This window comes from Panthera pardus, unplaced genomic scaffold (genome assembly GCF_024362965.1).
Source record: "Panthera pardus isolate Hobbes unplaced genomic scaffold, ASM2436296v1 HiC_scaffold_15, whole genome shotgun sequence".
NCBI lineage: Eukaryota > Metazoa > Chordata > Mammalia > Carnivora > Felidae > Panthera > Panthera pardus.
In genome coordinates, this window is record NW_026526710.1 from 51,190,334 (window position 1) to 51,206,873 (window position 16,540).

At 43.8% G+C, this 16,540-nt stretch overlaps 1 protein-coding gene and 1 long non-coding RNA gene across 2 annotated transcripts in view; one reads left to right on the top strand and one right to left on the bottom strand.

Moving 5' to 3' along the window:
• LOC109276412 (uncharacterized) overlaps nt 1-2,488 on the bottom strand; it is an 87,068-nt gene extending 84,580 nt beyond the window's left edge. The window contains exon 1 of the mRNA XM_053901910.1: nt 2,393-2,488. The gene's annotated coding sequence lies outside the window, so the exon portion shown is untranslated. The remainder of the gene's footprint in view (nt 1-2,392) is intronic.
• Nucleotides 2,489-2,537: 49 nt separating this feature from the next.
• The window catches only part of LOC128777081 (uncharacterized), a 43,364-nt gene continuing 29,361 nt past the window's right edge, over nt 2,538-16,540 (top strand). The window contains exons 1-2 of the long non-coding RNA XR_008422260.1: nt 2,538-2,691; nt 9,550-9,659. This is a non-coding gene — a long non-coding RNA (uncharacterized LOC128777081). The remainder of the gene's footprint in view (nt 2,692-9,549; nt 9,660-16,540) is intronic.

Here is a 16,540-nt window from a genome sequence, read left to right on the forward strand (position 1 = left end):
CTTTCTCTCTGCCCCTCCCCCATGCGTGCTCAAAATAAACAAACTTTTGGGGCGCCTGGGTGGCGCAGTCGGTTAAGCGTCCGGCTTCAGCCAGGTCACAATCTCACGGTCCGTGAGTTCGAGCCCCGCGTCAGGCTCTGGGCTGATGGCTCGGAGCCTGGAGCCTGTTTCCGATTCTGTGTCTCCCTCTCTCTCTGACCCTCCCCCGTTCATGCTCTGTCTCTCTCTGTCCCAAAAATAAAAAAAAAAATAAAAAAAAAAAATCAAAATAAACAAACTTTTTTTTTTTTAAATTTAAACACAAAGAAACATAACACTGTTACAGAAAGTACTGCCCTTAATCTTAACATAAACCATGCTTTCAAAGAATACTTCCTTAAGAGAATTGAAGAGCTAAGATGGCATTAATTCATATGCATGAGTAATTCCCAATTTATTCTGAAAATCTTGCACATAAGGCTGACTAAATATCACAATAAGAGATCAGCCAGGATTGTGCAGGAACTCCTGGAGAACAGAAACAAGGGAAGCTTGAGAAAAATTATGACTCTGGGGCAGGCTCAAACAGCCAATTAATTTTTTCTAGCCTGTTGCAAAGAGCATTAAGAAATAGTCTCATGAGAGAAGTATTCATGTGGATTTCTTTTCAACACTTACTATTAAACAGTATTAAATAAAACATTAAGTTTAATACTATTGAACAGCATTAAAACAATACTATTTTGACATAAAGGAACTATTTAAAAGAAAAAGTAATTGTACATTCCCTAATCTTAATGTGCTTCTATTTTTTCATATTCACTTCTACTTCCCATCCATAACATCTGCATTATTTACCTATCTCTTTAGTGTAGAATATTTAGGTTGTGTCTAAGTTTGACTACCATAAATAATGATGGGAGGCACATTTTCAGGAATATATTTTTCTCCTTTCAAATTATTCAAGGATATCCCAAGGACTTGGCTTGCTGGGGTCAAAGGAGAGCGGCAAATGTCTTGCTCGGTGCTATCAAATGAATTACTGAAACGATTGTTCACCAATTCACAATGTCAACAGCAACTCAGTGATGTAATTTCTCCAGGTATCATGAGCTTGTCAGCAGGAAGGGGGTGGAAAGACAGTTCTAGCACTATATGCATCACTGATCACTGATGGCTGATTACAAAATCTTATAGGTGACCCGATTTTTCTTTTTTATGCAGTTGACCTGAACAAGACCCGTGGCTTCTTAAAACTCTAGCAGGTGAGAGACAACGTTACGAAGTAAATAGAAGAACGTTATATACACTGACTGCTATGCAGCAAATGATAACAGCTGACACAGAGTATTAACCATGTGCCGAGCACTGTTCTCAGCACCTTAAAGAGAAACTCCTTTAAACCTTCTCAAAAGTCCTGTACGCTTACTTCCATGCCTGCCTTGTAGATGAGGAACCTGCCAAGCTCAGGTAGAGTGACCACGGGCAAGGGGGCAGGGATGGGGCCTGATTCCGGGCCATCCACTTACCCACAGTGCTGCGTGGTCAAGAGGCAGGGGGCAGGGGTCCGGGTGCCGAGAAGGAGCAGCAGACCCAGATGCTCCTGCGCCGGGGGGAGAATCTAAGGTCGAGACCTGGGCGGCGGGAAAGGTTGAGGCCATGAGTTCGGACGCCGTCTGGGAGCGTTACATTGAGGGACTCTAAACTAAAAGCCTCTGGAAGTCACGGAGAGAGTGGCGGCCGGCACGCATTCTGCCTCTTCAGCACCTGCAGCCGCGGGCCACCTCCACAGCTGCTCTCGGCGCTACACAGGAGACTGGGAGACCGAACCGCCAACACACGCGCGGGCCTGTGACCAACGGGCTCCCTCCCTGGAGGGGAGGCTTCGCCGAGAGCCCGGAAAGCGGGGTGCTACGGCGAAGGACCGACGCTCACCCCAGCACCCCTCCTCCAGCGGGGCCGAGTCGCCGCAGGTTGGCGCCGGAGGGTCTCCGGACGCGTAGCCCACCTGCCCCACCCCGCCCACGCCTCTCCCGCGCGGGGCCCCGGCCCCGCGAGACCGCGGGCCGCGCGCGGGCGTTGAGGACGCTGCGCGGAGGCCAGGTGAGCGCGCGCCGGCGGGGAGCCGAGAGGGTTCGGCTGTGGCGGCAGGCGCCGCGGGGCTGCACCGGGAGGACTAGGGGAGGGGGGGGTCCCGGCGCGCGGCTAGGGGGCCTGGAGGTGCAGGACAGGCTAAGGGCCGAGGGAAACGCCGGGGGGTGACAGGAGCGGGCGTGAAGAGGGGTTGGGCGGCGGGACGGGCTGGGAGGGCGGCCTCAGGGTGTCGTCGAGATCCGCGCCACCTCCTCCCAAACCCCGGGTGAGGACGCCTCTCCATGCAGCCTAGGGGTTCAGAGGGGGCCTCGGCTCTCACCTCCCGACGGGGAAGAGCGACCCCGCGTTTTCCGGAAGATGCCGGGAAAGCGCCCGGTCGGAAGCTGCTTCCGGTCCTCGCGGCTGGGTTGGGAGCCGGCCCGGGTTGAGGGAGCGGTTGCCATGGAGACGAGTCGCCGCCGCAGGAGGCTTTTGGTGAGGCGACTTCCGAGTTAGCGGAAGGGGATAACCCCGACGGTTGGGAATGCGACTGCTCCGCCTCCCGGTTCACAAAACCCGGGTGGTTGTTTTTCAGAGTGCTTCTACTTAGGTTATTCCATTTACTTTTTCATTAACCCGGTAAAGTTATTCTCACTTAACAAGAAATAAGTCCAAAGGTTTCGTGACTTGCCCAAGATCACAGAGAGGAAAGACTCCTTAGCTTTCTGCCTTTCAGTTCAACCTGCCTCTGATACCATCCGCGCTACTGGGGTTGGTTGTACTCCAAGTAGTACTGTTTTAAGGAAAAGATTTGACGCCACCCCCGCCCCCACCCCGCTCTTTCACGGGAGAACCGAATGGCCCTTAAAAAGGGGACAACCCACCTACACACATATTTTGGCACCAATATATACGTATATATTTCCTCGGATAACCTTTTAAGTAAATTTAAAAATGTGAGGCCACAACCCCACATATTGGCTTCCTCTTCCACCTACTTTCCATAGGGACTCTTGGAAAATGTAGTTGTAGAGGGAAGTAGGGAATTAGGGAGAGAACAGAGACGCTTGAAAACCACTTGGTAATAAACAGCAATAAGGAAAAAAAACCCACACCTTTTGGGATGACCTCTCCCCTCCCCACCCCCCCGCGCCAAGTATGCCCTTACCAGAGTCCGAAATGATGAGAGAAAAGGCTGCTTTATTCCAACTGTACCAGACCTAAGGGGTAGGGGAGAAACTTGTCGCTTAGTTAATCTACAATGACATTAAATTTGAAGAAATTCTTGCACCAATAGGGGACTTTCACCGGATAAGATTATTTGTTGAGGCAGCTACTAATACAAATAGCAAGACAGTCCAAAAGTGCAGAAGGGAATGTGTTCACTCTGATGGTGGGTAGGTTAAGTTAGTCAAGGCAATGAGGCATCTGAAACAGGAGCAGTCAATTTCGGACAGTGGTGTGAAGTCATAGAAGGTAGTTTAAGGAGAAAATGGACAGTAGTTGAAGGCTGCAAAGAGAACAAGGAACTATTCTTGGGTTTGAATTCTACCAAATATCCAGATCATCCCAGAATATGAAGCTAAGAAAAAAGTAAAAGAGTGTTTATGAAAAGTTTCATAGTGTAAGGGGAGCCTGGGTGGCTCAGTTGGTTAAGCCTTATACTTCAGCTCAGGTCATGGTGTCATGGTTGGTGAGTTGCGGGGTTGGTGAGAGCCCCGCATCTGGCTCTCTGCACTCAGGCTTTCTGCTGTCAGTGCAGAGCCTGCTTCGGATAGAGTGCAAAGTTAGCAGAAATCAGGTCCTAGTAGAAAGATCATCTGCTAAGCACCAGATGCGTGATACTCACTGAGAATTCAAACGTCAGACACAGATTTTTGCTCTTTAGGAACTGATAGGCTAATAAAGAAGAATGGTATATAGATTGACTATTCTAAACAACATGGTAGCTGTTCTGATGGAGCTAACTACAGGATACTATAAAAGCACAAAGAAGGTGTTGGGGGGAGGGTGGAGAGAGTGGGATTGGAGTTGTTGGGGAAAGCTGAGTGCCATGTAGTCGAAACTGAGGGACCAGTGAAATTTTATATTTGCTGGGATTGAAGGATGGCAGGCCATGAGTGGCTAAGGATGAGGATGAAGAAATAAGAAGTTTCAAAAGATGTGGCAGGCCAGGTAAAAGGCTATGAACTAAAATTTTAGTCAGGGTCTTCTGAAGTAAAGTCTGCCTGAGTAGTAAAGAAACTTCAGGTTTCTGAAGTAAAGTTTGCCTGAGATTCTTAGCATAAACCATTTTACCAAACATTCTGAAGATGCTCAGACAACCCAAAGATAATATACACCTTCCCAGTATGCATTCCTTGATGATCAATAAGGACTGGGTTCTAACTCCCATTCCCCAGTGAATGATCTGCTGCTGAATAAAGTTTGAGCTTTAAGTAAAGATTTTTCAAGAAAATGTCCCCAAACTGAAAGACGAGTATTCACAGATTAAAAGGGCCAGCCCTTTGCATGCACCACACAAGGGATGAAGACCTGTATCATTCTGGAATTTCTTAAAATACAGGACAAATTTGAGATCCTAAAAGCTTCCAGAATCTAAGGAGCTGCAAGCTAAAATTTGAAAAACAAGATGATTATTAGACTTCTCAGTCTAGAAGATAATGAACAATGCCATCAAAATCTTGAGGAAAATTGGGGCGCCTGGGTGGCGCAGTCGGTTAAGCGTCCGACTTCAGCCAGGTCACGATCTCGCGGCCCGTGAGTTCGAGCCCCGCGTCAGGCTCTGGGCTGATGGCTCGGAGCCTGGAGCCTGTTTCCGATTCTGTGTCTCCCTCTCTCTCTGCCCCTCCCCCGTTCATGCTCTGTCTCTCTCTGTCCCAAAAATAAATAAAAAACGTTGAAAAAAAAATTTTTTTAAAAATCTTGAGGAAAATTAATTTCCAAATTAAACACAGCTGAATCATATTCAAAGTAGGAATAAGGACATTTTCAGACATGTGAAGTGTTAAAAAAAAAAAAAAAAGTTCCCTCCCATGCATCCCTTCTCAGGAGGCTACTGGAAGTCTGCCCTAAAGAGAGAGTAATCCAAGTAAGACAACACGGATAGGGGATTCAACATAGTAGGTAATGAGGGAAATTCTTGAGAGGGTGATAAAGGAGATCCCAGGAGACAGATTTGGAGTTAAGAAGTAGAGGGATGGAGTGCTCAAGGCACGTGCCTCAATGGGGGAATAATAGTGCAGATAGAGTACTGGGTATGTTTGTTATATTCCAATGCTGAGAGATTGATACTTCAAGTTGAAAGTTAGTGATTCTGGCAGGATAAGTGATTAATAGATAGAAGACGAAGCAAAGGGCAGAAGCAGCACCCATTTATCATTAAGTTCAGGCAAACAGAATGGTGTGCAAGAAATTTAGGGTACATTAGAAGGCTTAGCTATGGATAATGCTTACATATTCATTATAATATGAACACTTAAATTTGATCTAACCAGGTATATTGGGAGGTTTGGGGGAAAGGGAGGAATGATAATTCTGTGTATGAGGGAAGTGTGGCTGCATAAGAGAGCTAAATCCTTATATTTCATAATATGAACTTAATAATATGTAAAAGTGAAATATGAAAAGAAATAGCTGTCTTAAATTATTTAGAACATGGAAGTAAATCCCCATAGAAACAGCTATAAGAGTAGAAAGGGGATGTAGTCCTGCAAAGCAGGACTTAGTGGTGGAGGGCGGAGGGGACTGCTCTGGTCCATTCTAGGTCTTCTAGACCAATTTGAATTTTTAATTACATATACTATAACATCAATTATAGAGAATAAACTATAATTGCACCTCCTGTTCCCTTTAAGCCTTTTTTATTGAGTTTATTTATTTATTTTTGAGAGCGAGAGAGCAAGTGAGCAGGGGAGGGGCAGAGAGAAAGGGACAGAGAGAATCCCAAGCAGGCTCCACGCTGTCATCACAGAGCCTGATGGCAGGTCTCTAACAAATGAACTGTGAGATCAGGACCTGAACCAAAACCAAGAGTCAGACACTTAACCAGATGCTTAACCGATTGAGCCATCTAGGTGCCCCAAAAGGTTATTTATTTTGGGGAGAGAGAATGAGCAGGGGAGGGGCAGAGAGAGAGGGGGACAGAGGATCCAAACAGGCTCTGAGCTGACAGTGGAGAGCCTGATGTGGGGCTCGAACTCACAAACCATGAGATCATAAGCTGAGCCAAAGTCAGACACTTAACCGACTGAACCACCCAGGTACCCTCCCTTCAACCCTTGTATAAAGAAGCTTCCACCCTTATCCATTCACTGTCTTCCCTACTGCCATATATGATTAACTTACTTTCATCCTTCTCAGCATTTCATATTATTTACAACAGTACTTCTTCCCCTTTGAATTTTGTCCTTCATTACTCCTCTGTCCTTCTAAACACATTCTGCAATCCCACATACAATTAGTGTTCTTGTTCTGTCTTTGGTTCCTGCACTTTTCATGTTATAGGCTCTCTTTGGGCCGGCTCATGTACTTCCACCTATAAGCCTTTAATTACCAACCCTGAACTAACGAGTACCTATTTATATCTTGAGACGATCCTCTTCTTGAGCCTCTTCCCCATAGAGGTGACTTTATGAAACATGACTACTTGTTTGTTTCACAGGCACCTTAAACTAAATGTGAGTTCTTCTTCACTTCCTCTACACTCGCCTCTTTTTCCTCCTTTTCTCCTGGACTAGTACCACAATCCCCCCAGTAGAAATCTGGGATCTTCCAAGATGTGTCTCTTTCACTCATGTATATGTCAGACAGGATCTGTGTCCCATTCATCCTTGTGTTCTCTGTGTCATTTGTTCCCTTTAACATAATTAGGACATTGATCTCTAGTTAATGTATGCTCCATAAATATGTGGATAAAAAGAGGATCAAACTGATAAAAGGGCAGTTTCTGAAAATTAACAAAGACTGTTCAGATAGATTTAAAGGCTTAGTAGTTACCAGGAGGACAGATAATCTGCAAGAAGGAGAGCCCATTGGATCAGAGAGCTGCTGCAGGTAGATACATTGCAATAAAAGCATAATGGCTCATGACATTTTAATATGAAGAGATAGAGATAATAAATTTCATACAGTACTGAAAATCCATATCTGGTGCAACAGCAAAGCCTAATAAGAAGAGAGATCTGTGGTAGAATTTCAGAGTCTGCTATATAACCTTGGGTGTTTAGCACACTGCCCATATAGAATCTTGATTCTCACCTTTCTTCCAGGGCATAGGGCTTCAAATATTCATTTGTGAGTTGGTTCTCCCCAGCCTGGAACTAAACATTTGGTGATAACCTGATTTGGTGCTGCATTAGTCTCCCAGGGCTGCCATAACAAATTACCATGAACTTGGTGGCTTCAAATAATAATTTATTATTATCTCATGGTTCTGGAGATTAGAAGTCTGAAATCAAGGTGTTGGCAGGTCCATGCTCCCTCGGAAAGCTCTACAGAAGATTTCTTCTTCTTTCCAACTTCTCATGGGTGCCAGCAATACTGCATCGTTTCAATCTCTGCCTCTGTCATCACATGGACTTCTCTAAGTGTGGCTCCATGTCTCATCTCCTTTTAAAAAGCCACCAATCATTGGATTTAGGGCCCCCCCTCATCCAGTCTGACCTCATCTTAACTAATTGCATCTGCCCCCAAAATGTACTTTTCTAAAGAAGGTCACATTCTGAGTTTCCAGGTGGACATGAATTCTGGGAGGACACTATTCACCCCATTACATGCCTTTGATAGCTAGCAGTTTATTGAAATTCATCCTTTGCTGTCTGTAAACATGAAATGGACCTTTTAAATATTTTTCCTTTGCCAACAAGCATAATGTTATGAGTTGTCAGTGGGAGGCTCTGGAGAGACTTTGCAGGGGAAAGGGGCTTCCCTTCCTGGTTCTGGTGTGCTGACTCTACAGACTCAGCATGTAGCTCTCCTGGATCCAGCAGGAGATTGCCCTGGCAGCAATTTTCTCCTGCACCCTCATGGGCAGTTTCATAGCAGAGTACCTCTAGTGAGATAACCTACCAGTAAATGACTTTTGCTTGCACTCTGGAGAAAAGACTTCCAGCAAGTTCCATTACCCTGGAACAATAGAGACATATCTGCTATGTGGTGAGCCATGGCCATGCAGTGTAGAGGAGACTTCTAATAATCAGGCTGATACTCCATGGATATAAATCAGTCTTTTAACCTAGTAATCCTGTGCTTGCTTGGTGAGCCGTAAAGTGGCCACAATGGCAGGGATGGAAGCTATGCATGGGGTTCAAAAATGTGGACTTCCCCTACCCAGTGCTGACCTGTCTAACATTACTGCTGAGTACTTAATCTGTCAACTGAAGAGACCAACAGGAGGCCCCTCATATGGCACCACTTCCCGTGGGGACCAACCAGCCACCTGGTGGCAGACTGATTACACTGGGCCTCTTTTTTCATAGAGGAGGCAGAGAGACATCCTCACTGAATATACATGTTTTCTGAATATGGATTTGCCTTCCCTTAACATAATCCTTCAGCCAGGCGTACCATCTGTGTACTTGCGGAAGTATTTATGGAATGCTTTATCCATCGTCTTGGTATTCTGCACAGCATTGCCTCTTATCTAGGAGCTCATTCCTCAGCAAAGGAAATACGGCATGGGGCTTATGCTTATGGAATCATCTGGTATTACTCACATATTCCATCACCTAGGAGCAGATGGCCTAATTTAAAGTTGGAATGGCTCATTGAAGCCTCAGTGGTGGTGCCAATTGGGAGACAATACCCCAAAACAATGTGATTCTGTCTCACAGAATACAGTAGATGCTTTGAATCAGCAACTGTTATATAGTGTTTTCTCTCTCATAGCCAGAACACATGGATCTGGGCATCAAGGGGTAGAAGTGGGAGTGGCTGCTCTCACTCTTAAACTCAATAATCCATTTGCAGAATTATTCTTCCTGCCCCAGAAACCTTGAGCAATGCCGTTACGGAAGTCAGTCTCCAAGGGAGGAATGCTTCCACTAGCAGACACAATGGTTCAATTGAATTGGAAAGTGAGAATGCCTCCTGGACATTTTAGACTTCTTAGGCCATTGAACCAACTGGAAAAAAAAAAAAAAGTCACTCTAGGTGAGGTGCGTAAACTTGAGTTGCTGTACAATGCAGATAAGAAGGACTATGAAGCCAAAAGAGTTGCCCGGAGGTGCCTACGAGTGAAGGTTTGGATCACTCCAGCTGAATTTCTGGCTGAGGATGGGGGAAATGTGGACTGGGTAGCGGAAGAAGGAAGATGGAGATATCATTGACAGCCTCACAGCAAATCACGGAAACCGTGACAGTAATAGCTTTGTATATTTCCTGTTTGTTTATTATATATGTTGTTTATTTTATGTGCCAACCATTTTCTTCTATTTCCTTCCCATTGCTATTTTATGTATGTATAGGGGAAAGCTAACTTCACAATTTATTCATTAGGTAACAGAATTTGAGGAGTGGGACGCTGCCAGAATTTGAGGAGTAATTAAGATTATCAGTGATGGATACACTGACTGTTGGGACTGTGCTCTCCATATTTTGAGGAAAAGGTAAGAACTTTACCTTTACAACTACTAGATAGTTGTATTTTGTCACAAGAAAAATTGGAATTGTGTTATTGATGTACAAAAGTTCAAAAATGTATGGAAGGGTGCACATGGAAGCTGAATAGCGAGAGGGCTAGCCTCATTTGTATCACTGCTTTTGCTTGAGCTGTTCTTTCAAATTTGAGACATGCCTTATTTTCACCATGAAGTTTCTTCCAAATACCTTACCCTATAGTGATTTTCCCCTCTCATGTCCCTGAAGAACTTGACTACATCACACATTTAGCACCTAATTATACTCTGAATGTAATTTTCATCTAATTATTTGATGTATTATACTGCCTTTCCACCAGTTCCAGCCCTCTAGATCCTGAGCTCTTTTAGGACTGTGTCTGTCTCTCTCTCTTTTTTTTTTCATTATCCATCAAAAACACACGTATGAATATGCACTCAATGATTACCTCTTAATTAAATAGCTGTCCTTCCTCACTTGCTGCACTGGTTAATGTGCTTCTTGCTCCAAATTCAGTTTCAGTTAATATTGTGTTTCCCAACCTCATTTGACTGAAGAGTACTTTTTAAGTTTATTTGTTTTTGAGAGAGACAGAGACGGTGTGAGCAGGGAAGAGACAGAGAGAGAGGGAGAGAGAGAGAATCCCAAGCAGGCTTCACGCTGTCAGCACAGAGCCTAATGTGGGGCTCGAACTCACGAAACCATGAGATCATGACCTGAGCCGAAACCAAGAGTCAGAAGCTTAACTGACTAAGCCACCTAGGTGCCCCAACTAGAGGGTACTTTTGACATTAATATGCAATTTCTCAAAACCACTTGGGAATTAAACAAAATTTCATCCTGGGTGGCCCAGTCCGTTGAGTGTCTGACTTTGGCTCAGGTCATGATCTCATGGTTTGTGAATCTGAGCCCCACTTCAGATCTTCTGTTGCCCCTCTCTGCCCCTCCCCCACTTGCACTTTCTCAAAAATAAATACGCATTAAAATTTTTTCATCAGTTTTTGTTTGACATGTAGCAATGACTTATGTAAAATATTTTATCATTACATATTTTATCATTACATTCTTTAAAAGATATACTCTATAACATTTGTAATTGGACTTTTTCCCATTACTTAAAAATAATTATGTAAAAAGAATTAAAATGACATACTGTAGTTCTTCAAAAAATTAAAAATATTGTATGATCCAGTAATTCCACTTCCATGTATAATCTTAGAAGAATTGAAAACAGAGTCCTAAAGAGATATTTGTACACCCATGGTCATAGAAGCATTATTTACAATAACTGGAAGGTGAAAGCCAAACAAGTGTTTACTGAGAGATGAAGGGATAAACAAAGTGGCGTTTGACATGCAATGGAATATCATTCTGACACATGCTGTGACATGAATGAATCTTGAGGCTATTATGCTAAGTGAAATAGGTCAGTCACAAAAAGACAAACACTATGTAATTCCACGTATATGATTGGAATCAATAGAGTAGTGAAATTCATAGAGATAGAAAATAGAATGGAGGTTGCCAGGGGAGGGGGAATAGGGAGCTGTTGTTTAATGGGTACAGTTTCAGTTTTGCAAGATGGAAAGAATTCTGGAGATTGTTTGCACAACAACATGAGTATCAACTGTACACTGAATAGTTAAGATGGCAAATTTTATGTTATGCATACATTACCATAATTTTTAAAAATCCAACAGTGTATAAAATGAAATTTTTAGAGAATATTATTTAGAAACCAGTAAAAGAATACTGACAGAAATTAAAGATAACCTAAATAAATGGAGTGATATCCTGTGTTCATGGGTTAGAAGACATGATATTGTGAAATGACAATTTTTTCTAAAATTATCTGTAGATTCATTGCAACCCCAGTAAAAATTGCAGCACTTTTTCTGGAAATTAAAAAACTGATACTAAGGTTTGTATGGAAATGCAAAGAGTTAAGAGGAGCCAAAACACTCTTAAAGGAGAAGAATGAGGTGGTAGGGTTTGCCCTGTTGGCTCCCAAGTTGCATTAAAAGTGTGCAGTAACTAAAACAGTGTAGTATTAATGTAGGGATAGTAAACATATCAGTGGAAGAGATTAAAGGTTCCAGGAATAGATTCCCACATACATGGTTATTTGATGGTTGACATGAACAGTGCTGCGGAATAGTGGGTGAAAGATGGTCTTTTATAAATGCTGTTGACTCAATAAAGTATCTATATAGAAAAAGTAGATAAAAATTTAATCCTTACCTTACACCATATACAAAAATAATTTCCAAGTCAATCGTAGACCTAATTGTGAAAAGCAAAACAATAAAGATTTTGGGATGCAATATAGGAAAGCATCTTCAAGGTATTAGAATAGGGAGTGATTTTAAAAACAGGACACTAAAAGCACTAGTCCCAAAGGGAAAAATTATAAACCGGACTTATAAAAATTCTGAACTTCTATTCATCAAAAGACCAAAAAGGCAAGACCAAAAAGGATGATTATTGCTGTACAAAAAATGAGAGGGTAAATAATCTCATTTGAGCGGTAACACTGAAGATAGCTCCAATAATTTTTTTTCCTTCCTTCCTTCTTTCCTTTCTTTTTAAGGAAGCTCTGTGCCTAACATAGGGCTTGTAGTCATGATTGTGAGAGCACAAGTCACATGCTCCACCAACTGAGCCAACCAGGTGCGCTGCTCTAATGATTTTTAAAAGTAGTATTGTTGGAGGTTCCAGATTAAAAAAAAAAAAAAAATTGAAAGGACCTTACTACAGTGTCAGTAGAGAGTTTGAGTATTAGTTTTGATAAGTACTTAGAAAACTAGCAAATAGAAAATGAAGCAGCATTATGATTTTGCAGGAGCAAAAATGCACAAGGATGTTACCAGAAAGAACATATAATTATACAATACTTCCTGGTTCATCTTCAAACAGTATTTATGAAATCAAAATCATAATACGGTAAAGATGATTCATTAATATTGTATTGTAACTCTATTTAGATATAATGTAGTTATGTTTAAATATAGAGTAATAGTACGTTAAAGTTAAACATAGAATAACATATTTATATTTAAATATATTTTATTCATTAGCTCTGTATTGTAACTATTTAGAAAAGGAGGAGGTGATAAGGGAAAGAAGTAAATCCGTCTTCCCAAGTGGTGATATAGTGTTCTTTGCTCTCTTCTCCACAAGAGGGCACAAGGTGAATAAGATTTTCAACTCCATTGTTTCATTGGTGGCTTTTGGCTGTTACCAGCCAAGCACCATGTACTTCCGTTTTGGTATTGTGTTCATACTGCTATTGTTAATATCTAAACAACCATCTTTGAGTCCTGGGTGCTGTTAAAGGGATGTCCAGACAAATAAGGCGTGATTCAAAGCATTCACAATCTGATGGGGTCACAGAGGGGAAAAGAACAGTACATTTGGAGGGCATGCTAAGGGCCCAAGGAGTCCCACAGACCATGAGTTGGGGGTGCTTCTCTGAAGAGGTTGGAATGGTGGGGTGGGGGTGGGGCAATGTCAGTGATGAATTTGGATGAGGCAGTGGGGATGGGATAGCCTGCACATGGAGAGATCACCTGGGAGCGCTGAGGGCCATGGGAATGCAGGAAATAGTACACTAGAAGACTTGGGGGGTGGGGCTGAAAGGTTTCACCACCAAGACTCTGCCTGCAAACTCTGGGCAGAGTCAGGTCTGTTCTCCCTTCTGTGCCCCTTGCAGCCTGCTATGTTCCCTCAAGGCCCCATGACTTCCACACACATACCCTGCCCTGCCAACCCCCATGGCTGTCTTTGGGTGTACGTCACCCTCTCACAGAGGCCATTTCCTTGTCCAGGGCCCTTTCCTCTTAGAGACTGGAGCTTTCCTTCAGGCCTCTCCTGCTCATCTGAAGGTTTGCTCTCATATATCAAACCTAGGCTAACTTATGCAGGACCTCTAAGCTCTTGTGACCTCTGACATGGTTGTTGTTCTTCTTAGCCTGTTTCCTTCCTTGAGACTCCCTGGTCTCTTACTCTCTCCTCTCCCACCACCGGCATTGTCCTCCTTCTTTCCCCATGGTATGACATCTGTCACCTGGTTAGCTCACCCCTCTCAAGGCCTGGAAACAGGCTGACTCCCAGGATCCATGGGGTTCTCTTGAATATGGCTGACACTGTTTCCACATCTCCATTTTTCCTTTTGTGGCCTCTGCATGCCCTACTTTTGGGATCTCAATTGAATTCAAGCAATGGCTCTGCTCCTGAACTCTGGACTTGAGAAGTAGAAAAGGCATGTAACTACCCTTTCAGGTGTTCCTAGGAGAGGATTTTTAACTGAGCTTGTCTTCTGTGCAGTATAATGGTGTCATGGAAATCACACCAAACTAGGGATCATAATGCACAGGCTGTCCTCCTGGTGCTGTCCTTCCTGGCCAGGGCACCTGGGGCAAGTGAATTTACCTCTTGGGGTCTCAGTTTCCTAGCCTGTAAAATGAAGGCAATGGTGAGGCAACGGTAATTACCTCATAGGAATATCCTGAGAAATAAATGAGGTAATAAATGAAGTAGTATTTCCTAAGTGTCTATCCTAAAAAATGTAGCTGTTATTATTACTACTATTATTTCTTCCTCTGTGAAAGTCAAGGGAAGACTGAATGATCTCCAAGAGGCTCCTTCTAAGTTGGTCAAATATGACTTGCCATATGTGCTGATCATGTTTTATAACTCAGTCCTTATAGCTTCTCTGATCTCCTTTCCTTCTCTGGCAGCTCCCACCTCATCCCAGTCCTTAGAACACCTCTGTAAACATCTCTTTGTGCTAAATTTCTCTCTGTTTGAAAGAGTGAGTTGTTTCAGTGCTAAGTGCAGTGGCTTCACCATCTGGGGAGTCAGCCCCAGGCACCTGGGGTACACAGACCAAACCGGAGGACTCACTACCATTTCTGCTCACATTTGAGTTTCTAGGTATGAAAATGGGCCAAAAGATGCCATATTGGTTGCCGTGACAAACCACCTGTTGTATACAAATGTTTTTATTTCTATCCTGGAGCAAAATCTCATACAGCCTGCAACGGGGGCAGCTTTTCTGGGCCTGAGGAAGGGCTGAACCTTCAGTGATGTGTTAAACTGATCCGGTTGCCCAGTCCTCTTTAGGACATGTCTGGTTTTTGGCTTTTGCTGACTTCCTGCTGCAGAAGAACAGCAGCCGTGAGCAACAATAGCAGCCACAAGTAAACTGGTTGTTCACTGCACGTGCAGTCAAGCATGGCAGGATTTGAAAGTGGAGCTAGAGTTGGCCCAGTTCAGGCTGAACGATGGGTGCTGCTTTCCCAAATGATGGTCAAGACTACTTACAAAGGAGGTTTCCAAAAATTGGTTCTGTGATGCCAGCTAACCTCTTTTTTTTTTTTTCAATATATTAAATTTATTGTCAAATTGGTTTCCATACAACACCCAGTGCTTATCACCAGCTAACCTCTTATCTCTGGCCTAGAAAAGAGGTTTAAGAGCTGCTGGTGGTGCTGGCCTCAGCCTATGTTGTGGAAGAAGGAATCAGGGGGGCTGCATGGGAGGGGCCTGTGCTCCCACAGTTTGTAGGAGCACAGGGAATATGGATTTTCCAAGGATCAGGCTTGGGTCACTCAAGTGAGAAAGCTGGCATGGGATTATTTGATATCCCAACCAAGAAGGCTGCCTGACGAGCAGGACCCCACAGCAGAGTAAGGTCGGAGACTCCATCAGACACATAAAGGTTGAGGAACGGGTCTTGAGTGACTGGCCGGGAAAAGATCCCCAGACAGTGTGGAATCTCTAAAAACCCCACAAAATTACCTCAGGGAGGAAAGCGCTTGTTTCATGGGGACAGCTGACGACAGATCATCAATGGAATTCCAAGTCGTGTGAGAGCTTTCCTGCCCTACTTTCGCCTCCACCCTGGGTGGGGTCAAAAACCAAGGCAAAGGGTGGAGTGAAAGTCATGAAAGAGGTTGGAGAGAAAAGAAGAATCTATCAGGATTTTCCCCTGCAGGTGACCTGGCAGAGGAGGTAAAACCCAGCCCAAACATGAAGTTTAAAGTTTATTATTATTATTATTATTATTATTATTATTATTATTATTACCACCACACTTTAATGATTCTGCAGTGACTAGAGAGCCTTTTGTTACTCTTAGGAGTTTCCCAAGTGTCTCTCCACAGGGCACGGAAGAACCAACCCCACCGTAGGGGAAAAGAGTGATACTCTCTGACCCCCATTTCCATGAAGCCTGTTTGCTCCACAGAAAGGCCAGGCTGGCATTGGATGCCAGAGTTAGGAGTCCATGGAGTGGCCATAAGGAGTGGCAGCAGCTCTGGGCTTTATTCTCTTGTCGGATCCTGTCCCCAAGAGTGTTCCTGTCCTACTCCTGGGAGCAGAGGGCTTTCACTTCTCCCAGAAGCAGTGGATCTCACCCAGAAAAGCTTCAAATGGGATGGGGGAGTAAAGGAGAAGGGGGAAGATGTGAAATAGGCTGTTCAGAGGAAGGGGATGTGAACTTGTCTAAGGAGTATGGTGAGCTTGGCTGGCAGGACTGGTGCTCATTTGAGATCTGTGGAAGAACTTTCCCGGCTGTGACACCACTGTCTCTGTTACCTGCTCCTCAGGTCTGATGGCTGAATGGTTCTGGTTAACCGGCACTGGGGTAGAGAAAAGCTGCAAGGTGATGAAGGATAGCGGAAGGCAAGTGGTGATGTGCTAGACCACAGATTGTCCAAGCCAGATGAGGAAGAAAATGAAACATTGGCCCTGCACTCCATGTCCTGTGGGTCCAAGTATTGGAGCTGGGATTTTGCAGAGTGGGAACCACAGGAGATGATGGCTTTTGAAGGTGGTACATTCACTTGTGAAAATAAGATCTGGGGTT